The sequence below is a fragment of the Mobula hypostoma genome, chromosome 1, assembly GCF_963921235.1.
Source record: "Mobula hypostoma chromosome 1, sMobHyp1.1, whole genome shotgun sequence".
NCBI classification, from domain to species: Eukaryota; Metazoa; Chordata; class Chondrichthyes; order Myliobatiformes; family Myliobatidae; genus Mobula; species Mobula hypostoma.
Genome location: NC_086097.1, coordinates 201867713 through 201881645, shown reverse-complemented (window position 1 = coordinate 201881645; position 13933 = coordinate 201867713). Strand labels below are relative to the sequence as shown.

The window sequence follows — 13933 nt, the reverse complement described above, 5'->3', positions numbered from 1 at the left end:
TCTTGGCAAATTTTCGAATATGTCCACGTAATACAATTGTCCATATAATACCAATTATCAATATAACACTACTGTTTTTATGGCATTTATACCATAATGTACATGCAATTTCCTAGACATTTGTGTGGGTGATTATTTTCACTATAACGTCTGATTTGGAGTATCTCGTTCACGCTCTCTATAGGACAAAGCTGTTGAGTGTCATAACATCTGGTATGTCTGCTTTTCATGTAGTGTGGCTATGTGTTGATACAATAGAATGAAGTGGTTCATTGCAAACACAAAGGTAATTTTCTTATTAGCATCATCTGCTAAATATCTCAGTTAGTTTATATAGTCAGCATTTCAAGGAGGGAGTTGCCAGGTTTACTTCTGTAATCTCAGTTGACTGCGAATTGTGTGCCCTTATTGGTCTGGGTGAATTTAGAAATAGTGTGGAGAAATTGTCTCAAATCTGTTCCTTGTTGCTAACCACTGGAGGAGAGGTTGCCAGCTCAACACACTCCTGGAGATTTATTTGTATTATCCAGTAAAACATCTCATAAGCAGTACTAAATATTATTTGATCTGATATTTACATTTTGTAAGTGAAAGAGTACTCAGGAAATTGCAGAGTTTGCTTTGAAATGGAACAGCAAAGTAAATTATCAACCCAGTAGCTTCTCAGAACTATTATATCCCTATTCTACAAAAGCCTTTCTGGATGCTTGACGGTACTTTTAGGTGTGTTCTTGGCACAAAATGCATGTTCTACCATCAGCAGTGATTCTGGAAAGCTGGATTGTATACAACAGGCACATTAAGACACTCAGAAAATACCATCACTGCTGTCTCCTCAAAATGTTCCAACCTCACTGGAAGAAAAAGCATTTCAACACCAATGTTCTCAATTATGTCAATATCCGTATTACTGAGACTGTAGTTGCACTCATTCAGCTTCACTGGACAGAAGCACATACCGTTCTGCACCATCGCCCTGTTTGAAGCTTTGTCATGGGAAGAAATTAGTAAGTGGACAGCAGAAGAGATTGAAGGATGTGTCCAAATCCTCCTTGTAATTTGCAGCATCCCACTGACTCTCAGAAATCCTTGGCTCTGAACTGCTCAAAATGGAGAAAAAAATTTGGCATGTTATTGAGAACTTGTAATAGGATCAATCAGAAGATTGCATAAATGGAAGAAGCACACTATCTGACAGGCTGCTCCACCTGCTACATTTCAGGCATCTCCTGCCCAAATGTGGAAAGTCTGTGGCCCTGACATTGGCTTCATTACTTTGAGAGGCTGGAGTAAAAGCCAGCTAGTCTTGAATCTGTGGCAATGCATAAGAATGAAGGTTATTCATGTATTGTGCATGCACCTTATTATTAAGTATTAAGACTTATATGTTAGTTGTATTTGCACCAGACTTCCAAAATGATCTGAATGTACTGGCTTTCTTGTCGTCTTAAGGATGAATTTTCAGATACAAGTCAGGCTTTTCTCTGATAGAGCTATTAACAAACCTAGGGTAAAATTGAAATTCTAAATGTTGAAGGAGAAACAATTTCAAGATGTGTTCTTAAAGGTTAAGACTATTATAATCTATTATCTTCGATGTCAGGTGTCAGTTCAGTCTCCTGAACTGGTTTGGATAATTTCAATCACCACTATTCTGAACTGATTCAATGAGTTACAGACTAACATTCAAGGCCTCTTTACAACTCATGCATTCAGTATATTTATTTGCACGATTTGTCTTCTTTTGCACATTGGTTGTCTGTCAGTTTTGTCTGTTTATTTATAGTTTTCACTAAGTTATTTTATATTTCCTTTTTCTTGTAAATGCCTGCAAGAAAATGAAAACAAATACATCCCTTAATAATAAATTTACATTGAACTTTGAGATTTGGGATACAGTAATGAGTTAGTGTACCAATTGCCAATGAAATTCTACCAAATTTGAAATACAATTATAAGTGGTGAGATGCTGTACCAAATATATTGTGATGGATGTATTATGTTCATAATTCAAAGTATTCCCAAGATGAGTAAGGCATTTTTGTTTAAATTATCTGCAATTACTTTTCTTAGTCAATTGATCACAATAATCTTATTGAGGCCAGCCATTTTTTTAAACAAGATAACGTGAATCCTGAAGGCAGTACAGAGTTTAAATTTCAAAGTCCTACTGTGTACACCTGATTTATCCACTAACAATTCTAGGTTTTACGCCAGCTGTTTCAAGGAAAGAATAGAGAAGAGCAAACTGACAAAAAGGCTTATCATTTAATGTCTCTCAATTGGTGTTTTAATTATTCATGTGTCTTATTAAATCACTGGCTTTGAATAATTACTTATATGCTTAGTACATCAAACTGATTGTTAGCAGTCAGCTTACTGATTGACAGGCTGCATCACGCTGGCAGGATTCAAGAGTTGTGAAGCAGTACCTTGTTCCTTCCCTTTCTCCTATAGTCCACTCTCTTCTCCTATCAGATTCCTTCTTCTCCAGCCCTTTACCTTTCCCACCCAGCTGGCTTCATCTATCATCTTCAAGCTATCCTCCTTCCCTAAACCCCACCTTTTTATGCTCGCATCTTCCCCCCTCCTTTCTAGTCCTGAAGAAGGGTCTTGGCCCGAAATGTCAACTGTTTATTCATTTCCATAGATGGTCTCTAACCTGCTGAGTTCTTACAGCATTTTGTGTCTATTGCTTTGGGTTTCCAGCATCTGTAGAATTTCTCGTGTTTATTCAGCACAATTTTGTCTGGCTCCTACTATCATTGATTTGCTGATTTGTAATCAGAGGGACATTAATTTTTTTAGAAACAAGAGAAAATCTGCAGATACTGGAAATCCAAGCAACACACACAAAATGCTGGAGGAACTCAGCATGTCAGGCAGCATCTATGGAGAAGAGTACAGTCGACGGTTTGGGCCGAGATCCTTTGGCAGGACCTGTAGAACATAATTTTGGATGTTCCTAAAATCCTCCACAGATGGAGTATTGTTCAAATCATGACTATTGCTCTATCTGGCTGTAGATGAATAGTTTGAGATTACTAATTATTTCATGAAACTACTTTCAAGGTAGAAGGCGAATTAAGTGAGTCTTGTTCTATGTTCCCCTGTAATTTTAGCTGGAACTCAGGAGTTCCAAAGTGCAAAGTGCATTTATTATCAAAGTCTGTATACTATGTATGACCTGGAGATTCTTCTCCTTACAGGCAGCCACCAAACAAAGAAACCCAATAGGACCCATTAAAAAAGAGGATCCTCACACACAATGTGCAAAAAAAAACAAATTGTGCAGCAATAAAAGTAAGCAAATAACGTTCAGAACTGAATTTCACAGCAGTGAGCCACAGCCTCAGGACAGTGCAGAAATGAGTAAACCTCACGGAGCAGCGAACAGAACCATCCTGTCCTTCGTCTCAGCCCCGACGCCCTGACCTGTTCAATCTGGCCCAGCGTTAACATTGTCGAAACCTTGGGCCCTGCTACTTTGATACGCTTTCGGGCCTGGGCCCCGCTGCCTTGATTCGGCCTGTAACTAACCTTTCCAATTTGGCCTACTGTTTAACTTCATCAAATCTCTAGTCTTTCCTCACTCTTGGGTCCCACCGCTTGACTCTGCTTTGCCTCCGCCCAGTTTGCCTCAGTTCTGCCGCATCAAATTGCCTCCAAGTCCACTCCAGCAATAGCCAAACATTGGCTCATTCCCCATTCTCGGGCCTGGGCCCCACTGCCCCCATTCGGCCCACACACACACTGACACTGCACCTTGGAGACTTCAGTTCACACTGCAAAAATGCCAGGTTGTACAGGTGGCTCATGAACTCAACTTTGAAAAGGAAGTTACAGGCTGATTGCAGTGATCATGTGCGAGAGAAGGTGTGATTAATACTGTCTTAATACTGATTAATAATTTCTTGTTTTGCATGCTACCAGCAAGTAGTCGCTGTGATTCACCAGCAATGTCTTAAACTGTCCAGGTTATATGATTACAAACTATGCAGATAACTTCTGAAATTATGTTGATTTTGGAGGGTAGAGACATAAAAGTGGGTGCAAAAGTATTCAGTATGGAGAGATTGTAAGTGTTCATCTTAGAACATTGATGTTAAAGAGGTATCAAATAATTGTCTTCAAAATTATGAGAAGTTTTTTTTTACATAGCAGGAAGGGAGTAACTTTCCTATGATAAATAAGACAGTAGAAATTGTGGACCTAAAATAATGGCAGCAAGTCAACGTATACTGCTGACACAACGTGAGTTGTAAAGATCGAGATCCACTCCAACCAGGGTAGCATTTAGAAGAGCTTTTTTCTAGGCAACCAGGTATGTGTGTGAAAAGAACAAATTTTCAGGATTATGTGGAAATCGTTTGAGATGTAGACCTAAATTGGACAGCTGGATGGGCTCACAAGTTCTATTTTAACTTCATCATTCCACAGGACTTGATTCCAAAATGCATCAGCTTGTTTAGATGTTCCTTTGAACCTCTTGAATAGAACTTTTTGGCTGTAATGAGCAAAGGTATGTTTGGAGAAAAAAGGGTGCAAAATTTCATGAAAAGAACACCTCTCCAACTGTTAAGCACGGGGGTGGATCGATCATGCTTTGGGCTTGTGTTGCAGCCAGTGGCACAGGGAATATTTACTGCTAGAGGGAAGAATGAATTCAATTAAATACCAGCAAATTCTGGAAGCAAACATCACACCATCTATAAAAAAAGCCGAAGATGAAAAGAGGATGGCTTCTACAACAGGATAATGATCCTAAATACACCTCAAAATCCACAATGGACTACCTCAAGGGGTGCAAGCTGAAGGTTTTACCATGGCCCTCACAATCCCCTGACCTAAACATCATTGAGGATCTGTGGATAGACCTCAAAAGAGCAATACATGCAAGATGGCCCAAGAATCTCACAGATCTAGAATACTTTTGCGAGGAAGAATGGGTGAAAATCCCCCAAACAAGAATTGAAAGACTCTTAGCTGGCTACAAAAAGCATTTATAAGCTGTGATACTTGCCAAAGGGGGTGTTACTAAGTACTGCCATGCAGGTTGCCCAAACTTTTGCTTCAGGCCCTTTTCCTTTTTTGTTATTTTGAAATTGTAAAAGATGGAAATAAAAAAGTTTTCTTAAACTATTAAAGAAATGTGTCATCTTTAACTTTATGTCTTTTGGAAATCAGTTCATCTTTTACTCGCTTAGCTATTCACAGTAACAGAAGTTTTGACCAGGGGTGCCCAAACTTTTGCATGCCACTGTATGTGTAAATGCTGTTATAAGACTATTGAACGTTTTGCAAGTACAACCTCACATCTACTTTGTTGTGACCTTGCACCTTACTGCGTAAAAGAATCTCAGCGTTGTATGTGGTGCTATGAATGTACTCTGATAATAAGTTTTACTTTGAACTTTGAACTATCTTCACTGCACTTTCTCTGTAACTGTAACCCTTTATTCTGCACTGTGTTATTGTTTCACCTTGTCCTACTTCAATGCACTGTTGTAATGAATTGATCTGTATGGACAGTATGCAAGGCAAGTTTTCACTATGCCTTGGTACATGTGACAGTAATATATCAATTTACCAATGTCTAGATTTTGCTGCACGTAAGCATTTCACTTTTTGAGATGCAAATTAGTTGAGAACAAAGAAAGTTGTGCCATTATTTGCAAACATCATTGCTTCTCATGATTATGATTAAGGGAAAACCATTATTGAAACAGCAGTAGATTTTTGGGCTTAGACAGAGAGAGTCATGACTCTAACCAGAGAAGTTCTTTCTCTCACTCACTGAAGTCTTTTCACTGAAGTTTTTTCAGGGCTTATCAGGAATAATCAGTCAAATGCTTCTTTGATATAATGGTCAATCATTCTAACTTAACCTTTTGAATTCAGCTCTTGTGAAATCAATAACTGAGCATCAGTGAACAGGTAATTGGTCGATCAACTTGATTGGATTTGCTTTCTTAATAGCTATGGTTGAATGATTTTCTATATGGCTGTACATAGTTGTATTGGAACAAGCTAGTTCAACATGTAGTTAGTTCTGGAATGCATGACTTCAGTACCACAATCAACATACTGTTGGGTTCCTACTCTACTGAATGGTCTCAGCTGTTTCATAATGTTGATGGTAAAGAGCTGAGAAAGAAGCTGTCGTGGATCATCCATTTAGCACTTCTAGTGAAGATAAAGGTGAATGGTTCAGCTGTGTCCTCCAGTTCTGGCTTTCAGTTTCAAGTATAATTGAGGCGGGATTTGGGGGACTGCAGGTATCTCAAAGAGCTGTAACTGGATGTTATAAAGAAATATGACCAGGGACAGATTTCAAAATTAAGGCAATACTCCAAGAGCATGCAAGTCAGCATGTACATGACTGATAGAATGTTGGGCCTTGGATGTCTAAGTTCTGGATGACTTCATATTTACAAAGGATTGGATGAGGGAGTCTGGCCCAGACTATACCAGAACTCTTATACCACAAACAGAACACAAGCACAGTGGCTGCTTCATGACACTTTGACACCATCCATGGAAGTTTAGTCAGAGAAATTATTTGCTTTAAGATGTGTTTAAACACCATTGGGTTCAAGAGCAGCTGTTGCCCTTCAGCCATTCAGTTGTTGAACCAATTGGCACAAATCTAAACACGAGGAAAGCTGCAGATGCTGGAAATTCAAGCAACATACATCAAAGTTGCTGGTGAACGCAGCAGGCCAGGCAGCATCTCTTGGAAGAGGTACAGTCGACGTTTTGGACCGAGACCCTTCGTCCGGACTAACTGAAGGAAGAGCTAGTAAGAGATTTAAAAGTGGGAGGAGGAGGGGGAGATCCAAAATGATAGGAGAAGACAGGAGGGGGAGGGATGGAGCCAAGAGCTGGATAGCTGATTGGCAAAAGGGATATGAGAGGATTATGGCACAGGATGCCTAGGGAGAAAGAAAAGGGGGAGGGGGGGAAAACTCAGAGGATGGGCAAGGGATATAGTGAGAGGGACAGAGGGAGAAAAAGGAGAGAGAAAAAAAAGATGTGTGTATATAATTAACTAACGGATGGGGTACGAGGGGGAGGTGGGGCATTAGTGGAAGTTTGAGAAGTCAAAGCAGGATCTCCCAGTGGCCACACATTTTAATTCCACGTCCCTTTCCCATTCGGATATGTCTATCCACGGCCTCCTCTACTGTAAAGATGGAGCCACACTCGGGTTGGAGGAACAACACCTTATATTCCATCTGGGTAGCCTCCAACTGTAACTTACCAGTCTCTGTCCCACACTTTCATGTCACTTCTGTGATTCTGAAGGATATCCAAGAAGACACGAGATAATAATCATTATCAGCAACTTTAGCCATTTTTACTTTTTAATTCTAAGGAGACTAGAAATAATTGTTAAGTCCACTTCAATTTACAAATCAACGTGATCAGTTAATTAATCAAGTAATAGAAACGTAGAAAACTTACAGCACAATACAGGCCCTTCGGCCTACAAAGTTGTGCCGAACATGTCCTTACCTTAGAAATTACTAGACTTCCACATAGCCCTCTATTTTTCTAAGCTTCATGTACCTATCTAAAAGTTTCTCAAAAGACCCTATCGTATCCGCCTCCACCACCATTGCCGGCAGCCCATTCCACGCACTCAACACTCTCTGAGTAAAAAATTTACCCCTGACATCTCCTCTGTACCTACTCCCCAGCATCTTAAACCTGTGTCCTCTTGTGGCAACCATTTCAGCCCTGGGAAAAAGCCTCTGTCTATCCACATGATCAATGCCTCTCATCATCTTATACACCTCTATCAGGTCACCTCTCATCCTCTGTCACTCCAAGGAGAAAAGGCCAAGTTCACTCAACTTGTTTTCATAAGGCATGCTCCCCAATCCAGGCAACATCCTTGTAAGTCTCCTCTGCACCCTTTCTATGGCTTCCACATCTTTCCTGTAGTGAGGCGACCAGAATTAACTACAGTACTCCAAGTGGGGTCTGACCAGGGTCCTATATAGCTGCAACATTACCTCTCGGCTGCTAAATTCAATTCCATGATTAATGAAGGCCAATACACCGTATGCCTTCTTAACCACAGTGTCAACCTGCACATCTACTTTGAACGTCCTTTGAACTCGGACCCCAAGATCCATCTGATCCTCCACACTGCCAAGAGTCTTACTATTAATACTATATTCTGCCATCATATTTGACCTACCAAAATGAACCACTTCACACTTACCTGGGTTCAACTCCATCTGCCACTTCTCAGCCCAGTTTTGCATCCTATCAATGTCCTGCTGTAACCTCTGACAGCCCTCCATACTATCCACAACACCTCCAACCTTTGTGTCATCAGCAAACTTACTAACTCATCCCTCAACTTCCTCATCCAGGTCACTTATAAAATTCACGAAGAGTAAGGGTCCCAGAACAGATCCCTGAGGCACACCACTGGTGGCCGACCTCCATGCAGAATATGACCCATCTACAACCACTCTTTGCCTTCTGTGGGCCAGCCAGTTCTGGATCCACAAAGCAATGTCCCCTTGGATCCCATGCCTCCTTACTTTCTCAATAAGCCTTGCATGGGATACCTTATCAAATGCCTTGCTTACTATATCTACTGCTCTTCCTTCATCATTGTGTTTAGTCACATCCTCAAAAAATTCAATCAGACTCGTAAGGCACGACCTGCCCTTGACAAAGCCATGCTGACTATTCCTAATCATATTATACCTCTCCAAATGTTTATAAATCCTGCCTCTCAGGATCTTCTCCATCAACTTATCAACCACTGCAGTTAGACTCACTGGTCTATAATTTCCTGGGCTATCTCTACTCCCTTTCCTTAATAAAGGAACAACATCCGCAACCCCTCAATCCTCTGGAATCTCTTTCGTCCCCATTGATGATTTAAAGATCATTACCAGAGGCTCAGCAATCTCCTCCCTCGCCTCCCACAGTAGCCTGGGGTACATCTCATCCGGTCCCAGCGACTTAGCCAACTTGATGCTTTCCAAAAGCTCTAGCACATTCTCTTTCTTAATATCTACATGTTCAAGCTTTTCACTCTGCTGCAAGTCAGCACTACAATCATCAAGATTCTTTTCCATAGTGAATATTGAAGTATTCATTAAGTACCCCTGCTATTTCCTCCTGTTCCATACACACTTTTCCACTGTCACGTTTGATAGGTCCTATTCTTTCACGTCTTATTCTCTTGTTTTTCACATACTTGTAGAATGCCTTGGGGTTTTCCTTAATCCTGCCCGCTAAGGGCTTCTCATGGCCCCTTCTGGCTCTCCTAATTTCCTTTTTAAGCTCCTTCCTGTTAGCCTTATAGTCTTCTAGATCCCTAACATTTCCTAACTCTCTGAACCTTTTGTAAGCTTTTCTTCTTGACTAGATTTATTACAGTCTTTGTACACGGCGGTTCCTGTACCCTACCATAACTTCCCCGTCTCATTGGAACGTACATATGCAGAACCCCACACAAATATCCTCTGAACATTTTCCCCTTTCTTCCATACTTTTCCCTAAAAACATCTATTCCCAATTTAAGCTTCCAGTTTCCTGCCTGATAGCCTCATAATTCCCCTTACTCCAATTAAATGCTTTTCTAACTTGCCTGTTCCTATCTCTCTCCAATGCTATTGTAAAGGAGATAGAATTATGATCACTATCTCCAAAATGCTCTCCCACTATGAGATCCAACACTTAACCAGGTTCATTTCCTAATACCAAATTAAGTACAGTCTCTCCTCTTGTAGGCTTATCTACATATTGTGTCAAGAAACCTTCCTGAACACACCTAACAAACTCCACCCCATCTAAACCCCTTGCTCTAGGGAGATGCCAATCGATATTTGGGAAATTAAAATCTCCCATCACGACAACTCTTATTATTACACTTTTCCAGGATCTGTTTTCCTATCTGCTCCTTGATATCCTTGTTACTATTGGGCGGCCTATAAAAAACACCCAGTAAAGTTACTGACCTCTTCCTGTTCCTAACCTCCACCCACAGGGACTCTGTAGGAAATCCCTCCATGACATCCACCTTTTCTGCAGCCGTGACACTATCTCTGATCAACAGTTCCACGCCCCCACCTCTTTTGCCTCCCTCCCTGTCCTTTCTGAAACATCTAAAACCCGGCACTTGAAGTAACCATTCCTGTCCCTGAGCCATCTAGGTCTCTGTAATGGCCACCACATCATAGCTCCAAGTACTGTTCCACACTCTAAGCTTATCCGCTTTGTTCACAATACTCCTTGCGTTAAAATAGACACATCTCAAACTGTCCATCTGAGTGCGTCTTCACAATCACCTGCCTATCCTCCCTCACACATTGTCTCCAAGCTTTCTCTATTTGTGAGCCAACCACCTTTTCCCCCGTGTCTTCAGTACGGTTCCCACCCTCCAACAATTCTAGTTTAAACTCTCCCCTGTAGCCTTAGCAAACTTCCCCACCAGGATATTGGTCCCCCTGGGATTCAAGTGCAACCCGTCCTTTTTGTACGGGTCACACCTGCCCCAAAAGAGGTCTCAATGATCCAGAAATCTGAATCTCTGCCCCCTGCTCCAATCCCTCAGCCACACATTTATCCTCCAATCGTGTGGCACAGGCTGTAATCCCGAGATGACTACCTTTGCAGTCCTGCTTCTCAACTTCCTTCCTAACTCCCTGTAGTCTTTTTTTTTCAGGACCTCTTCCCTTTTTGTACCTATATCATTGGTACCAATATGTATCACGACCTCTGGCTGTTCTTCCTCCCACTGCAGAGTATCTTGGATGAGATCTGAAACATCCCAGACCCTGGCACCTTGGAGGCAAACTACCGTCCGAGTTTCTTTCCTGCGTCCGCAGAGTCGCCTGTCTGACCCCCTAACTATAGAGCCCCCGATCACTACTGCCTTTCTGTTCCTTTCCCTACCCTTCTGAGCCACAGGGCCAGACTCTGTGCCAGAGGCACGGCCACTGTTGCTTCCCCCAGGTAGGCTGTTCCCCCCAACAGTACTCAAACAGGAGTACTTATTGTCAAGGGGTACAACCACAGGGGTACTCTCTAGTACCTGACTCTTCCCCTTCCCTCTCCTGACCGCTACCCACTTGTCTGTCTCCCATGGCCCCGGTGTGACCACCTGCCTATAACTCCTTTCTATCACCACCTCGCTCTCCCTGTCCAGGCAAAGAAATACATATTAAAACTTTGAGCAACACATACTAAATACTGGAGGCACTCAGCAGGCTAGGCAGCATCTATGGAAAAAAGCACAGTCGACGTTTTGGGCCAAAACCCTTCAGCAACTGTACTCTTTTTGCATAGATGCTGCCTGGCCTGCTGATTTCCCCCAGCATTTTGTGTGTGTTGCTTGGATTTCCAGCATCTTCAGATTTTCTCTCGTTTATATTAAAACTTTGCCTCTTTTCATCTGTAAAGCTCAGTATTTCAGCAAACAAGGATATAATTTCTGATGGAAATAAACCAAGAACAGGTTATATGAAATTAATATGATTCTTACTCTAATAATTTGACAGATATTTGTTAAATAATTTCCATATAGTTCTAAAAATTCGATCCTTGATAGTTTGATATGTTTAGTTGGAATAAGCCGCTGTACAGCTTTATGTTATATGGGGCATTAGTATTTCTCCTTTCTCTTATGTTGCTCTGCTGTTAAAACATTTTTTCTTTGGAATCTTTGCTTAAAAATAAAATAATATACAGTATCTTAAATATTTTGTGGGTGGAATTATAAATTGGGTGTAGGAAAAGGTTTGGAAATTTTTTGAAGGTTTTTTTTATCACTGTTAAACAGAAAAAGCTAAAATGTTCCTGAATCACATGATGTAATCCATGCTCTTGTTATTACGGCTTCCAAGCATGTGTACTGAATATAGTGGGGTATGCCAAATGGGCCATCAACCAAGTAACCAGAAAGGAAGGCTCCTGGTGTCACTATCAGTTAGTACAAAATACATCCAAGCTGCCAACATTTGTTGTCTGTACTGTAAATATAAAAGACTCTGACAGAGGCTGAGCTGTGCAAAGAGGCAGCTGAAATGAGAAACAAAAATAAACCTAAATGAATGATGTACTCTTATCAATAATCTCACTTGTTAATTCATAATTGTTATTTCCATTATGTCAGGTTACAGCTCCATAGAATGTCCTTACATATGTTAACCTTACAAGTCTATTTCTTTTTCCTCTTTTTGACATGCAGAGTTTTCCAACATAAAGACTTTGTTTTCTGTAATGAGAACACTGCAAAATTATAGTTAGGGCATTTACATTATACTCACCTACTTGATCTGAAATCCTTGAGTGGAAGCTAGCTGGTTCGAGAAACCAGACACTCATTAGTACCATTATTTTTATCATCATTGTTATTTTGCTTATGTTCATTTTAGACAATAAAATCATAAGACATGGGAGTAGAATTCGGCCACTCATCCCATTAGGTCTGCAGTGCCATTCCATCATGGCTGATTTATTATCCTTCCCAACTCCATTCTCCTGCCTTCTCCCTGTAACCTTTGGTACCCCAACGAACCAAGAACCCATTAACCTCCACTTTAAGTATACTTAGTGACTTGGCCTCACCATTTATCTGTGGTGATGAATTCCATTGACTCACCACCCTTTAGCTAAAGAAATTTCTTCTCATCCTTGTTCATGGACATCCTTGTAAATGGACATCCCTCTGTTCTGAGGCTGTGCTCTCTCGTCCTTGACTCTCCTATCAGAGGAACATTCCCCCCACATCCACTAGACCTGTGAATATTTGATAGGTTTCAGTGAGGTCCCCCTCATTCTTCTAAACTCCAGTAAGTACAGGCCCAGAGCCATCAAATGCTCTTCATGCGCTAACCCTTTAAATCCCAGGAATCAGTCTGGTGAACCTCTTCTGGATCCTCTCCAATGCCTTATAAAGCCTCAGCATCACATGCTTGCTCTCATGTTCTAGTCTTCTTGCTAAAATTGCATTTCCTTTCCTTGCCATTGACTCAACCTGTAAGTTAACCTTGAAGGAATCCTGCACAAGGACTCTGAAGTCCCAAGCATCTCTAATTTTTGAGCTTTTTCCCTGTTTAGAAAATAGTCTATGCCTTTATTCCTTCTAACAAAGAGCATGACTGTACACTTCCTGACACTGTATTCCACCTGCCTTTTCTTTGCCCATTCTCCACTATCTAAGTGCTGCACACTCCCTACTTCCTCAACACTACTTGCCCCTCCACCTATTTTGTATCATCTGGAAACTTGGCCACAAGGCCATCAATTCTGTCATCCAAATCACTGGCATATAACATGAAAAGAATCGGTCCCAATACTGACCCCTGAGGAACACTGTTAATCACTAGCAACCAAATACATTAGACCCCTTTATTCTCACTCTTTGCCTCCTGCCAATCTTCTATCCTTGCATGTATTTTTTCTGTAATACCATGGGCTCTTGTTAAGCAGCTTTTTGAAAACCCAAGTAAACAACATCCACTGATTTATCTTTGTCTATCCTGCCTGTTATTTCCTCAAAGAATTCTAACAGATTTGTCAGACAAGATTTCCCCTTAAGGAAACTATACTGACTTTATAATGTGCCTGTAAGTTCCCCGAAAACTCATTCTTAATAATGAATAACATATTTCCAACCACTGAAGTCAAGCTAACTGGCCTCTAATTTCTTTTATTCTGCCCCCCCCCAAAAGAATAGAGTGGCATTTGCAATTTTGCAGCCCTCCAGAACCATTCCAGAATTTAGTGATTCTTGAAAGATCACTACTACTGCCTCTACAATCTTTTTGGCTACCTCTTTCAGAACCTTGGGTTGTAGTTCATTTGGTCCAGGTAACTTATCTATCTCCAAACCTTTCAGCTTCCCAAGCACCTACTCCTCAGTAACTTAGGTGAAACCTGCTGCTTATTATCGTGT

The 13933-nt window shown here is 41.0% G+C and overlaps 1 protein-coding gene across 6 annotated transcripts in view; it reads left to right on the top strand.

The window, feature by feature from the left end:
- The window catches only part of LOC134354245 (nucleolar protein 4-like), a 424681-nt gene that overhangs the window by 319220 nt on the left and 91528 nt on the right, over window positions 1-13933 (top strand). The gene's annotated exons all lie outside the window — the stretch shown is intronic.